Below are 13,133 nucleotides of genomic sequence, written 5' to 3'. Positions count from 1 at the left end.
GGTCGGATATCCCTCTGGCCTTATATTCTTTCCCATGTACCATCGGCACTAGAGAACTGGACAGCATGACTAGATCAATTCTTGAGAATGCATTATATGATGTGGAGAAACAGGAGAATTGGACAGCTTCTGGATGCCGCAAGCGCCAGAAATATACCAGGCCCAGCTCGTCTAGCAAGGCGGAGACGGCTGAGGCAGGTTGATTATAGTATTTTCCTTCCGCCATCTATCAACGGCTTTATTCATCACATTATTGAAATCCCCCATGCATATGATGGGGACCTCCGGAAACATTGCTATGAATTTACCACATTGCTTTAGTACCTTACTATTGTACGGTGGGGGTATATATATTGCAAGGAGAAGCATTGGAGCCCAGTTAAGGACAGCTTTAATTAGGACATACCTCACTCCAAAATCCACCTGGAGTTTTTCGAAGGATAAACCAAGACAAACTATGCTTAAGCACAGAAACCCCTTGAGAGTTGGTGTGAGTAGAGTGATAGAGCTCCACCCACCCACGATTTTTTTTTTTAAGGAAAGTACTTGATAACAACTGAAGTGCACGTTAGCTACAAGCCATCTCTAAGCCCCATAAAAGATGATAACCTGCGAGGGCTGGAATGATAAAGACTTACCCAGTCCCGGGCTCTGTAAGTTTCTTTTCCTCCAGTGGATATTCGGGCCGAGTAGTTCCTCCCAGCTGAATGAGTTCCGAAAGCGGAAGTGACGTAAAGCCGCGGCCGCAGCTAGATCACTCCTGTGTTTGCCCATGCGGTATAATAGAAACAGTTCTTAATGCAGTTCTTGGTGAATTCTGGCAAATACACACTGTGTTCTAGTAGACAGATAAATGGTTCCTACGCGTTTCACCGTTAATGGCTTTCTCAGGGATAACTTGATGTCCGGGACCGGGTAAGTCTTTATCATTCCAGCACTCGCAGACGGCTTGTAGCGAAAGTGCACTTCAGTTGTTCTCACTATATACGGGACTACCACAGCAGGACCTTGTAGTTTTTATGGCTTTGGAAGCTACGTGCTACTATATCCGTTCCCCGTGGAAGCATTGACACTATGTTCCACGGTTATTGACTCTACTGCATCCGAATACTTCCACATGTAGAGACCAGTGTTTTCTTATTAGTGTGCTCATTTGCTGTAGTGTATCCCTCACAGGACTGCTACAACAGGACATTTAGCTATTTTGCAAGCTACTGATTCTGTTTACCTATGTGAGTGTTGATACGAATTCCCTTTTTATTGGGACTTTCCACTTTACCCATTGGATTGGTTACCTCCACACGGAGAGAGTATATACATATAGCATATTTGGACTCTTTTATTGTTTAGAGACTATATGCATGTGGAATTTTGATCTACCAAATTATTCATGTTCATTGTGACACCCTCAGTTTATTGCTGCTATATCTTTTATCGCATGTATTAGCACAATTGTTTTATATGAATTTTGGGTTGCAACCTATGCACTTTAAACTATTTTGTCTTTATGTATTAATAAAGCAAACAACTTTTATACATATATACCTTCATTTGACATCTGGGGCCACAAGGTCCTTTTTTCCTGGATAACCAGAGAGCGTTTCACACTATTATTTAAACCACTCACATTCCAGGAGAGAAATCTCAACTCCCTGTCAGACAAGGCACTATACATATAATCCACATGACTTTACAGCGAATCCCCCAGGTCCCCCTGCCCTGAAAAACTCGCCCCAGTAGAGTATACATAATCCAGTACCATTTTTCGTGCACATAAACATAGGTCATACTTTTGCGATAACATAAAAGCTAAATCTGATTAACCTTAACATTAAAGACCACACCCCACACCCTGTATACTCCACCTAAACCTGAAGTATACCTTAATCCCCAACTCCACTTAATTTAGGATACTCAACCACTTGGCACACGACCACCAGCTGAGCCTGCGCTGCTCAAGACAGCCCGGGTCCACCAAGGCAAGCCGCCCGCCCACCAGCGGAGTAGGAAGGGTAAATTTCAAGGGAAGACCAGAAATAAATAGACAAAGACAAAGATAAAGAGGCGGGAAAGGAGAGGGAAGGGGAAAACTGAGACCAAGATTAGTCTTCAAGCCATGGGCCCTCCAGCGCATTACATCTTACAGTGGCTTTAATGTAACACTTTCTTATCAACACATGTTAAACCGTATTAAGAAGTAAACATTAGGGGTTACATTATGTCTAACAGCTTCAACACATTCTGTAAAGAAAGATTCAGCGCCAAAATGTCCAGAGGACAAAGGAAAGAAACAATAAAGTACTCAGCAGGCATCATTTCTCAGCGTCCACCAGCAGCCAGACGATCAATCCAGGTAACGGCCACCCGAAGCATATCAAAGAAGGATGTGTGGCCCTCTGAGACCACCCGCAGCTTGGTGGGGAAGATCATAGAGTATGGAATCTGTAGATCCCGTAATCTCTCATTCGGCATAAATTGAGCCCTACTCTTTTGTACATCCAAAGCGAGATCAGGATACACTGCTACTCGTTGGACATTGTATTCCACTGGGCCTATCAACCTGGCCAGACGTAGCACAGGATCTCTGTCACAGTAATGCAGGAGTTTGGCTATGAAGGTGCGTGGAGGGGCTCCAGGTGGAGGTACCTGAGTTAAAATGTAGAGGGCCCACTCTACCGCAAATTGGGCTGTAAACGAATCTGTGCCAAACAATTGAATTAACCACTTTTCCAGGAAGGGGTGCTTTACTAGTGAAGAAGTTTCCACATTCTTGCCTGACTGGCATAGTAGCAAGCGTTTGTTTAACCTTGAACGGAACATCAGGGCAAAACAGGATCACTATCAGTCTGGTTTCTCAACAATATCCACTACAAAGATCAACTTGTGAGCAATCACTTAAACTGGATTCCATCCTAATCAGAGTTGAATAGACACTTGTTTGTATGCCCAGTCCACATAGGACTTTATATCGTCAGTCTATAAGCTTGAATTTGATACATGTATCCATTTCTTGGAAGTATTCATCTATTGTCCTTTTTAAAACACATTGGTATTTTATCACAAGGATCAATATATGATCACTTATGAGATTATCAGTTTTAATATAATAACAGCAAGTGGCTTCATACTGGTTTATATATTTTATATATATTTTTATGTGTTTTAATATTTGTTTTTATCATAGTTTTGTTTTTTATGTACCAACAATATGGTTTATTAAATATTGTCTGACATACCAGCACTTCTATTATTATTTTGGCTTTCCAGGAAGGACTCTGGGGCTTTCCGCTTTCTCAGGTAGCCCAACCAAACGGATGTTGTTACGGTGTAGCCGCCCTTCAATATCCGTGAGTTTTTGCTTGAACAGGGAAACTTGACTCTAAACCTTCAAACTGGCCTCTGATCGGTGCAGAGGTATCCTCCAAAGTGGATACACGGGCCTCCACCTCGCCTACTCTCTCCCTGATTTTTTTGCATGTCATGCCAGAGAAGAGAGAGGTCGGCCTGCACCTCTCCAGTCGTTTTTCAGATACACCGATGGCCTGTAAGACCTGCTGCAGTGTGACCTCTGGGTCAGCCGGAGGTACTGACAAGGGAGGAGAAGCGGAGGACCGCAATGGCACTGAGTGCGGTGCATCACCCGAGCCAGAGGCAGTGGTGGAGCAGCGAGCAAAATGCTACAGTTTTCCCGCCGCAGTGGACTGGCTATGTTTGCCCATAATTTTAGGAGAAAGGTAGAATGATGCCTTGCAATGATGCTGGAGCACATTTATCTTATAGACTTGTATATAGCCTAGCACCAGGCCCGTATTCAAACAGGTCTGTGTGTCAGAAGTTATAATGCTAGCTGTACATTCGGTTTGTCTGAATAAAACTTGTCAAATTGCAGCCAAGTACACTCACCCTCCACCATATGATACAAGCAAAACAGTCGGTCACAGCTTTTTATGCAAATGTTAACAGTTGCAGGCTTTAGGAGTACAGATGAGACCAGAGTGAAATTAGGCTGTTCCTCAGGCGGTAGAGAATGTGTATCAGCCTAACCGGTGGCTGAAGTATAATCGACCCAAGCTGGTATAAGATACTGTAAAGCATGAAGAGATTCCCCTCCGTCACTCAGGCTCAGTGTGGAGTGCCTCAATCCTAGACAATATGGTGTCCCGGAGCGGCAGGAAAAAGAGATGGCTGACAGGAACCTGAAGTGACCAACTCCCTCCCTGGTGTTCTGCAGAGGGGGACAGCGCTGATCGCGTATGCAGCCTACCGGACACAGCTGGGGAGCCTTTGATGCAGACGATGGTATGTCTTTGTGGGCATACAAGGGAGTCAAATCTCGGTAGCCTCCACCCTCACCACCACGGCAGGCATACAGGTAAAAGACCACCAATCCAGCGCCTGGAATCCCACAAACCAAGTCCACTGCAGGTAATGGGCTTAGAATAGTGATTTGTTCTCTGCACTTGTGACGTCCTGGCCTCCCGCCTCAATCACCGCCACATACACAGTGCTCCAACAAATAGGTGTTAATTAAATGCATACCAAATATACGTTTTTATAAAGGCTCTTCAACACATGACTTCTGGGTAGTTCACTCTCCGCCACTAAGATCGCTATCACCGCAGGGCCACTTTATCAGCAGCATATCAGGAGTCCGATTCTGTGTCCAAACCTTAGCCACAGTACAGGAGATTTTTAGTATATATGGGCTTGAGAACATGTAACGATACGTGCTACTCCATGCTTGTCCAGGCCACGCTCCCACGCATCAGCTGTTTAATGTCCTTTATTTTGCTATGACTGTTTTTGTGTTTAGTTTTGTTTTTGTTTGTTTTTTAACAAAGGATTCAACACTCTTATGAAGTCATCCAATATATTGGGACTGGACAGCATGTCTGTAAGTTATGGAGCTTTAGCCTATATTGAAAAGTGTGTATCACAGTGGTAGGCAATACATTGCACTGAAGTAATAATTAGACATAATTGAAGAAAATCAACTTGATTGGCTGTCTATAGAGATCCAGAACTTATTTTTTGGACAATAACGCACCAGACCAAAAGACCACCAAACTTTAAATAAGCAAGATATCCAAATGGTTAATAAGAATAATGGGATTTACACCCAGCATATAAAGAAAAGTGCAGTACTGATGTCCATATGGTGATGTAATGTAACTGAGCATTATATTCAGCAATGTAGAAGGGTCATCCCATGTTGGCTCAACCAGGTGTGACCACCACCCATTTCAGGTTTTAACAAAAAAATTTCAGTTAAGAGAGGATGTCCAAAACTCTATTTCTGCCAAATATATCAGCTGTCATTCGTTTCCGAAATATTGATTTTTTGAAGTATTACACTATTTACTAAACGCGGCTTATTTATTCCAGTTTATTTATTAAGTATCGCGGGTGTTTATCAAGGAATTACCACAGAATTTGGACTCCTAAGATAATTTATCTGCCTTCTGTTTCGGGTTACAGCAATAATGCAAGCTTTTGGAACAGAATTAAAAACGCTGGGTTAAATCAACTTTGGAAATCCCAGTCTTGCAGAGAGATCGGAGTCCAGCAGAGCCTGTGGACCACAGGGACAGCTTAGGACAGCAGATGGATACCCGTGCTCTGTTTATGGAAATTCCTGTCATTACAACTACACAATATAGGCTGATTTAACAGTTTCAGGCCCAGCGCACAATTGAACCTCCATTTTCCTCAGGGACCCTTACAAGAAGAACGATAGATGCTGGCAGGAGAATAGTCCGGTATGGGCCAAGACTGGAACTGGCAGCTTGGGTTCGAATGAAGTGGACAAGATACGGAGTTTAGCAAGAATTTGTACAGGCATGACTGGAGAAACTACACAAGGTTCGAGCTGAACTACCCAGAATTCATGTGTTGAAGAGCCTTTTATAAAACGTATATCTGGTACGCATTTAATTAACACCTATTTGTTTTAGGAGTATCTTCCTGAAATTACTACCCTTTTCCTTCTGTTTTTCGTGTCTCAGATTTCCTTTTGTTCGTCCTTACCACCCGAAATCTTGAAGGAAGGCAGCTTCCTTGTATGAAGGACATGTTATGGTGTGAATAAATAACTTATGAACAGTGTTTCAAGTTCTAGACTGAGCGCCAATATTTATTACATATTTGTTGCAAATCACTTTTGTCTACATTTTTTGTGGGTGTAGTGACACTAACTCTGGTTCATGCTGTCTTCATGACATCTGATGGCTACGTCTGATGGTTACGAATAGGCCGAAATCTGTGATGAGCATCTGTTTCTGCCACAGTTTTCTCTGTTTCTAGACAGCTATGCAGCTTGGTTTTGCAGTCTTGTATTTAATTTTGTGACATGCAGAAAAACTTTATGCTGTGTAAATTTTCATTTGCCCAGATTTACAGGTCCAAAGGTGTCAAGATGTGATGGGTTTCCACTGCTTGCATACTGGTGCAGGTGGCTAGATGTTTAATTGTCCCTCCAGTGCTGTCACAGGGACTCTTGCCATGAGATGTGGGAAAACCAGTCCATTCTGCTTGACTGATGATGTAATCTGTATGGAAGCATAAGTTCAAAAAGTTTTTGCAGTTCTTGTATTATGCACTAACACCATCACTAAAGTAGTGAACAAATCCAATTTTGGTAATAGTTCTGATAAGTGTTTCATTACTGACGTAAAGGAAAGCACAGTTATGGCTACATGGTCACGATTATTGCTTATAACATATAGACTCACACATTTTAAAGTGCCACAATCATTTTGCCTAAAATATACAGTAAATGGGTGGAGTATTTGAGTGTCCCTGTGGAATCCTTGAATTGCATTGTGACACACAAATGTATATGTTTCTGCAAAATCTAGTAAAACAATACCTTCTGATTCTAGTAGAATGGTTTTCTTCAACTGATGTAGGTATTCATCCTGGGACTTTGCTGTGTACAGATAGGCTGTTGCATCATCATCAGCACTGCAAATAATGTCACAGAATTGTTCAACAGTATTAATGATTGTAACCAATTTACTTTGGTCAGTGTGGACTTACTGCTTATCATCTATTTATATATGGATCAGTAGTCAGGAGAAAAACCCCCTTCCCTCCAGAACAACATTGCAGTATGGCTTAGCTTTCTAAAGTTGTATATGAAGGAAACTGAAGACTTATTGACCATTCCCTTTGGACAGACAAGACTAAGGCAGAGTTGTTTTGTCTTTATACAGATTCTGTGTTTCACTAACAGTGTGTAGCTACAAAACCAATGACTTGTAATAGTTTTGAAGCCACAGAACCTCGCAATCTGAGTCCACTCATGGTTTTTTTTTAATACATAGTGATAAAGTAAAATTTATTACTGTTATTTGCATGATTAATGAAAATGTATAATGTAATGAGAATTAGGTGATTTGAGAAGTATGTCCTGTGATGTAAAAACACAGATTTGGCAGAGGGTATGAGCTTTCTTTTTTTTTTTTTTTCCAATATGACTTTCTATACAAGCAAGTTTATTAGTAAATGAATTCATTAGACAAAGGGTGCAGTCAGTAGGGTAGTCGGTTGTCCACAATAGATTAGTGATGCCCATAAAGTAAAAGGATAAAACACGAACACTGCAGTATATTCTGCAAATCTGTTCTTTCCTTCATGGGCCCAGTTTCAGAAATAAACATTTTATATTTAAAAACAAAAAACAAAACCCTGACAGTCACCAAACAGCTGTGCATGTTAAGCAGAGCTGCCAGAAGAGCTGCCAACCAACCCATTGTCGCCTCCCATTTCCACAGTAGTTGAAATTCCATCTACTCCCACCAATATGGACATTTATATATGCAGTTGGTACTTCTGTCAGTTGTAACCATTTAGAACTTATTTTACATGTATTTTGTAAAATAACTTAATTTGTTAGCATTGCTATTTATTTAACTGGGGAAAAACATTCTCATCATCAGTAATTTATATAGTGCCACTAATTCCACCGCGCTGTACAGAGAACTCATTCACATCAGTCCCTGCCTCATTGGAGCTTACAATCTAAATCCACTAACCTACACATACAAACCGAGAGAAACTAAGGGCAATTTAATAGCAGCCAATTAACCTACCTGTATGTTTTTGTAGCACCTGGAGGAAACCCACGCAAACACGGGGAGAACATACAAACTCCACACACACACACACACACACACACACACAAGGCCATGGTCGGGAGTCGAACTCATGACCCCAGTGCTGTGAGGCAGAAGTGCTAACCACTAAGCCACAGTGCTGCCCACATAAACAATTGTCATGTCATAATCCATATCACTATCATGAAAAAGTTTTTCAACTATTTTCTGAAGTGCTTCCAGACCTGGGCATTTGTCACATCAATGGAGCATACAAGTTTTTGAGACAGTTGAACAAGCAATGATTTCAGTTAGGTCTTTTAGTCCATCATTAGCGGTAGAGCAGTAACCAATAATTTTAAGTTTTGGTGAGTTTCATAAACACACAGAATGCATACCTCTTGCCAGAGCTGGATTAAGGCTCTGGGGGGCCCGGGGCACTTTAGACAGGGGGGCCCCTATGATGTAACATGGTTATCATTTTATACAAATGCACAGGCAATACAGTGTGCACTGCTGTTAGGTGCACACAGCTCTGCCTTCATATGCAGTACAGTGTGAATCGGGACATACCTCCCAACTGTCCTTGTAGTCGGACCCAATCCTGACTACACGAGACAGTCACCCAAATTCAGGACTGCCCGACCAGATTCAGGACAGTTGGCAGACTGCCCTGCTCTCTCCTACCTGTTCTTATCACTGTCCCCACCTGTGACTGCTGGTGTCTCAGTTGCTGCTTGTCTGGATTCTGGAATGTTGGAGGTCCTATATGGAAAAAAAAATGGGTACATGAAATTTTCGAAAATTCCAACCAGCCCCAGCATTAAAACAATGGTATTCCCTTTAAATATATAAACATATTTCCCTCCCTCCAAACAGCCCCAGCAATAAATTAAATGGCGTTTAAAAAATATAACCATTTCCCACATCCACGGTTTAAATAATTCATATTCACATTTAATAAAAAGACCTAATTTTCCCCAAAACAGCCCCACATTCATTTATGAACTTCCAAACCACCCTAGCATTAAATTTTAAGGTCCAATCACCCCATCTTAAATTGATAGACCCCACTATTAAATTAAATTGCCCCACCATCACCCCACAATAAAATAGCGCCCATTAAATAATTAGCATCCACCTGCAATCCACCATTAAATTAATAATATAATGTGGGAGGTAGGTTAACATACTATCCCCTCTCCCACACATTATATTAACATACTACCCCCTCTCCCTCACACATTATATTAACATACTACCCCCACTAACTTTGTTCTATCCATGCGCTGTATGACCTTGTTTCTCTTCACACATGGGACGGCACCTGTCACTTGGTGCACGTCCCATGTGACACCAATAGCAGGCCACGCATAGGGGAATGGGGGGAACGGATCGTAAGGATCCGCGGCCAATAATAGAAGGTGGCTGGTCTCGGAGGAGGGGCCAGGCACCAAGTAATAGCAAGTAATAGAGACTTGGGCCAGTGCAGGGACCGGCCCAAAATAGTCCTTTTTTTTCTGTCCAGCCCAGCGGGCATATGCCACGCAGCTCCCCGTCACAGCCCGCCCCTGAAACTAGCATTGATACTGCACATTAAAAAAAAACAAAAAAAAAAACTGATAAAATGACATCAGTTTTGACACATTATTATTATTATTATTATTATTATTATTATCATTTATTTGTTAGGCGCCACAAGATTTCCGCAGCGCCGTACACAAAGCAAACAGTAGACTATACAGGGTATAACAATACAGAACAATAAACAAAAATACCAATGCTTCAGAAACTCCAGTTAGGTCAATGCAGTAGAGGCGAAGTAGAAGAACAGGTGAGGAGACAAGAGGGAAGAAGGCCCTGCTCATTCGAGCTTACATCCTAAGGGTGGGTGAACGAACAGACACAATTGGAGGAATTTGAAGTGTGGGGAGAGGGACCGGGAGGAGAGAGAGTAGAACGTTTGGAGGAGATGCGGGTTAGGTAGAAGGTTGGTAGGCTTTAAGGAACAGGTGAGTTTTGAGTGCTCGTTTGAAGGAGCACAGATTAGGAGAGAGACGGATGGAGCGAGGGAGGTCGTTCCAGTGGAGGGGGGCAGTGGAGATATATATATATATATTATATATATATATATTATATATCTATCTATATATTATATATATATATATATATATATATATATATATATATATATATATATATATATATATATATATAGATAGATATATATATACACAGATAGATATTATATAGATAGATATATCAAAACTGGTGTCATGTTATCAATGTTTCTTTTTTTTTTAATGTGCGTTATCAATGCTAGTTTCAGGGACGGGCTGGGACGGGGAGCTGGGTGGATATATATGTGTGTGTGTGTATATATGTATTATATATATAATCTCTAATAATGATTAGATGATTAATGATTATGACCCAGACCCACTCCTGTCACCCACAGGCACCCAGGCCCACTCCTGTCACCCACAGACACCCAGTCCCACACCTGTGTCCCACACCTGTCACCCACAGACACCCATTCCCTCTCCTGTCACCCACAGACCCTCCCCCCCCCCATGTTCAGTCACCTTTGGTCAGGCCTCTGGTTGGAAGGTTTAGCTGACCACTCTTCATGGCCGCTTTGATCAGCCCCTGGGGCACCGCAGGCTCTCTTGTCTATGAAGCCGTCCTGGGATTAGGAGCTGCTGCGGCTGCACATGCGCAGCAGCTCTATTTCGGCCTCTTAGAATGTACAGCAGCCACGGTGCTGCTGTACATCAAGCCTGCTGTCACATTTTGTGAGGGGGGAGGGGGGGTGTGCGCCTACGTCAGGGGGCCCCACAGTCTCACAAGAAAAAGAATCTGATCACCAACTGACAGGTGATCCGATCAGCGTGCGGCCGGCGGCGGGGTCCCCTCAGAGAGAGGGGGGCCCGGGGCATGTGCCCCCTGTGCCCCCCCCCCTTAATCCGGCTATGCCTCTTGCAGCAACACTAACATACCACAGAGGTTATAAGGAACAAAACTTAGACAATCCAACATAGAATTTCTGGAAAACTATCTCTGAAAGCAAGATAAAGCTCTTGTTACCTGTAACAGTGGGTCTATGCTTCCTCCCAACTTCTGTTTTAGAGAATAGGGAAGGGAGTCTGATGCAAAAGCAGTTTTGAAACACATGTCATACCTGTGGCCTTAGAATACACAGCAGCATATATATATTAAAAGAAATAAAAATAGCTAATTATAACATTGTGGGTTATTTATTGTACAATTTCCATTAGAAGACATTATTTCTGAGTAATACAAAAAGGAGTTGCCCAGACGCATGGAGAACATACCAACCAAAAGGTACTATTATATGGGTGTTCACAGATGGTCTTCCAGATTTTAAAGTCGCAGGCTCAGTGAAACATGCTCCAAGTTCCAGACTAGTAAACGGTAATCAAGAACAAAGTTCAATGTAATTAAAACTAGAATAACAACTTAATACAATATGCCCTTATTGATACAACTCCCAACATATATGTGACATGGAGTTCACTTACCACACTTGTGATCCCACTTGTAATCAAATAACATAAAACAAATTGTAAGACGTTCTAAATAAATCACTGATCTACTTCATGATTGCAATCATAATACATTCACTTTAAAGCGAAAGCATCAATTCAAATGTGAATGATATTCAAAAACACAAATCAGAAAGCCAAAGTCTAACTAATATAACCAATTCAAAAGAACTAGCCCTCACCTGCACTGTAAAATGTTTTCAATGCCATAACGGTTTGCCTCTTTGTTACCTTTAATAAAGAGATTTGTTTAAAAAAAAAAACCTTCAATCAGAAGTTGAGTGTCATAAAGTAAGCTATGCTTGCCCTAAAGTAAAACAGACTTTTACTCATCCATCCTCTGTGATAGCCATTACAATGTGTTAGTCCCTTTTAGCGTTAATTAGAGACAGGAAATTAGAAACGTAGGTAGTATTTATTGTGGTTCCTCCACTTCCTGTGGGCCCCCCCCACATTCACCATATCCAGGGTTAAAGGGTGCCAATATAGAGGACCAGGCAGGCCCTCGGAACCACTGGTGCAAGTATTCCTTGATCCATGAAAGTACTGCCCCATCTCCAAAAAGCCAAAGAGCACCCATGTGAAGGGGAAGAAATTAAAGCCCAGCGTAAGGTCTGTGGACATTGTGATTGGCTATTATCTGATTATGATCGGGTCTTTTGTGCAACATGTAATCCCCAGCCCCCTGATCAATTTATGGAGCCGATATCCTGGAAAACTACAGAGGATTTATATGCTATGCAGGTGGTGAAGAGAAAAAGGTCCCAGACAAGTATGAATTTGAAGGAAAAGGGTTCCCAATCAGAGCTGAACTCTTTAAAGATATCTAGTAATCTATAAACAGCCTAGACTAATTAATGTGGATAATGTAGAGATTCTACTTGGCCACGTCTAGAACTATGGAGATGAATAAAGCATCATCCTCCACTGTGGTTCAGAAGTCCCTCTTAGACTATTTATGTTTAACTGTTCATTTTGTTTCCTAGATGGACTCAATGGCAGCCCTAAAGAATGGGTTAACATCGTACTAAACTGTGCATGGAGAGGAAAAGTAAAACATGAGTCTATATAGTGCGAGTCATCCTCTTCCTCAGTGTCTTTAACTTCCAAAGCTGCTTCTGAAAAACATATTACACATAACAAAAGCGTGGTAAACATTAGGGATGTCATGGACTTCCTGGCAGCCTAAACCACTGAGATGTAACCAAGCAGTAATAATATAGGGTCAGTCAATAATCAGACACCATTTTGAATACAAAAGGTATGAAGGATCCTACCTAAAGCCGAGCTTCGAGCCCGCGAGGTTGCCATTGCTCGCCTTAAATATGCTTTTATAAACTTGGGCACCTCAAGCCCTTATATGCCTGCTATGATCTCACAGATCCAACTAGCAAGGTTATCTTTTGAAGGTTCATGCTCCTGTTGGTCAGACAAAGAGCTGATAATTGTTGTTTTTTTCATTTTCTCTGTT

This window comes from Mixophyes fleayi, chromosome 1 (assembly GCF_038048845.1).
Source record: "Mixophyes fleayi isolate aMixFle1 chromosome 1, aMixFle1.hap1, whole genome shotgun sequence".
Lineage (NCBI taxonomy): Eukaryota > Metazoa > Chordata > Amphibia > Anura > Limnodynastidae > Mixophyes > Mixophyes fleayi.
Note: the sequence above shows the minus strand (reverse complement) of the source record.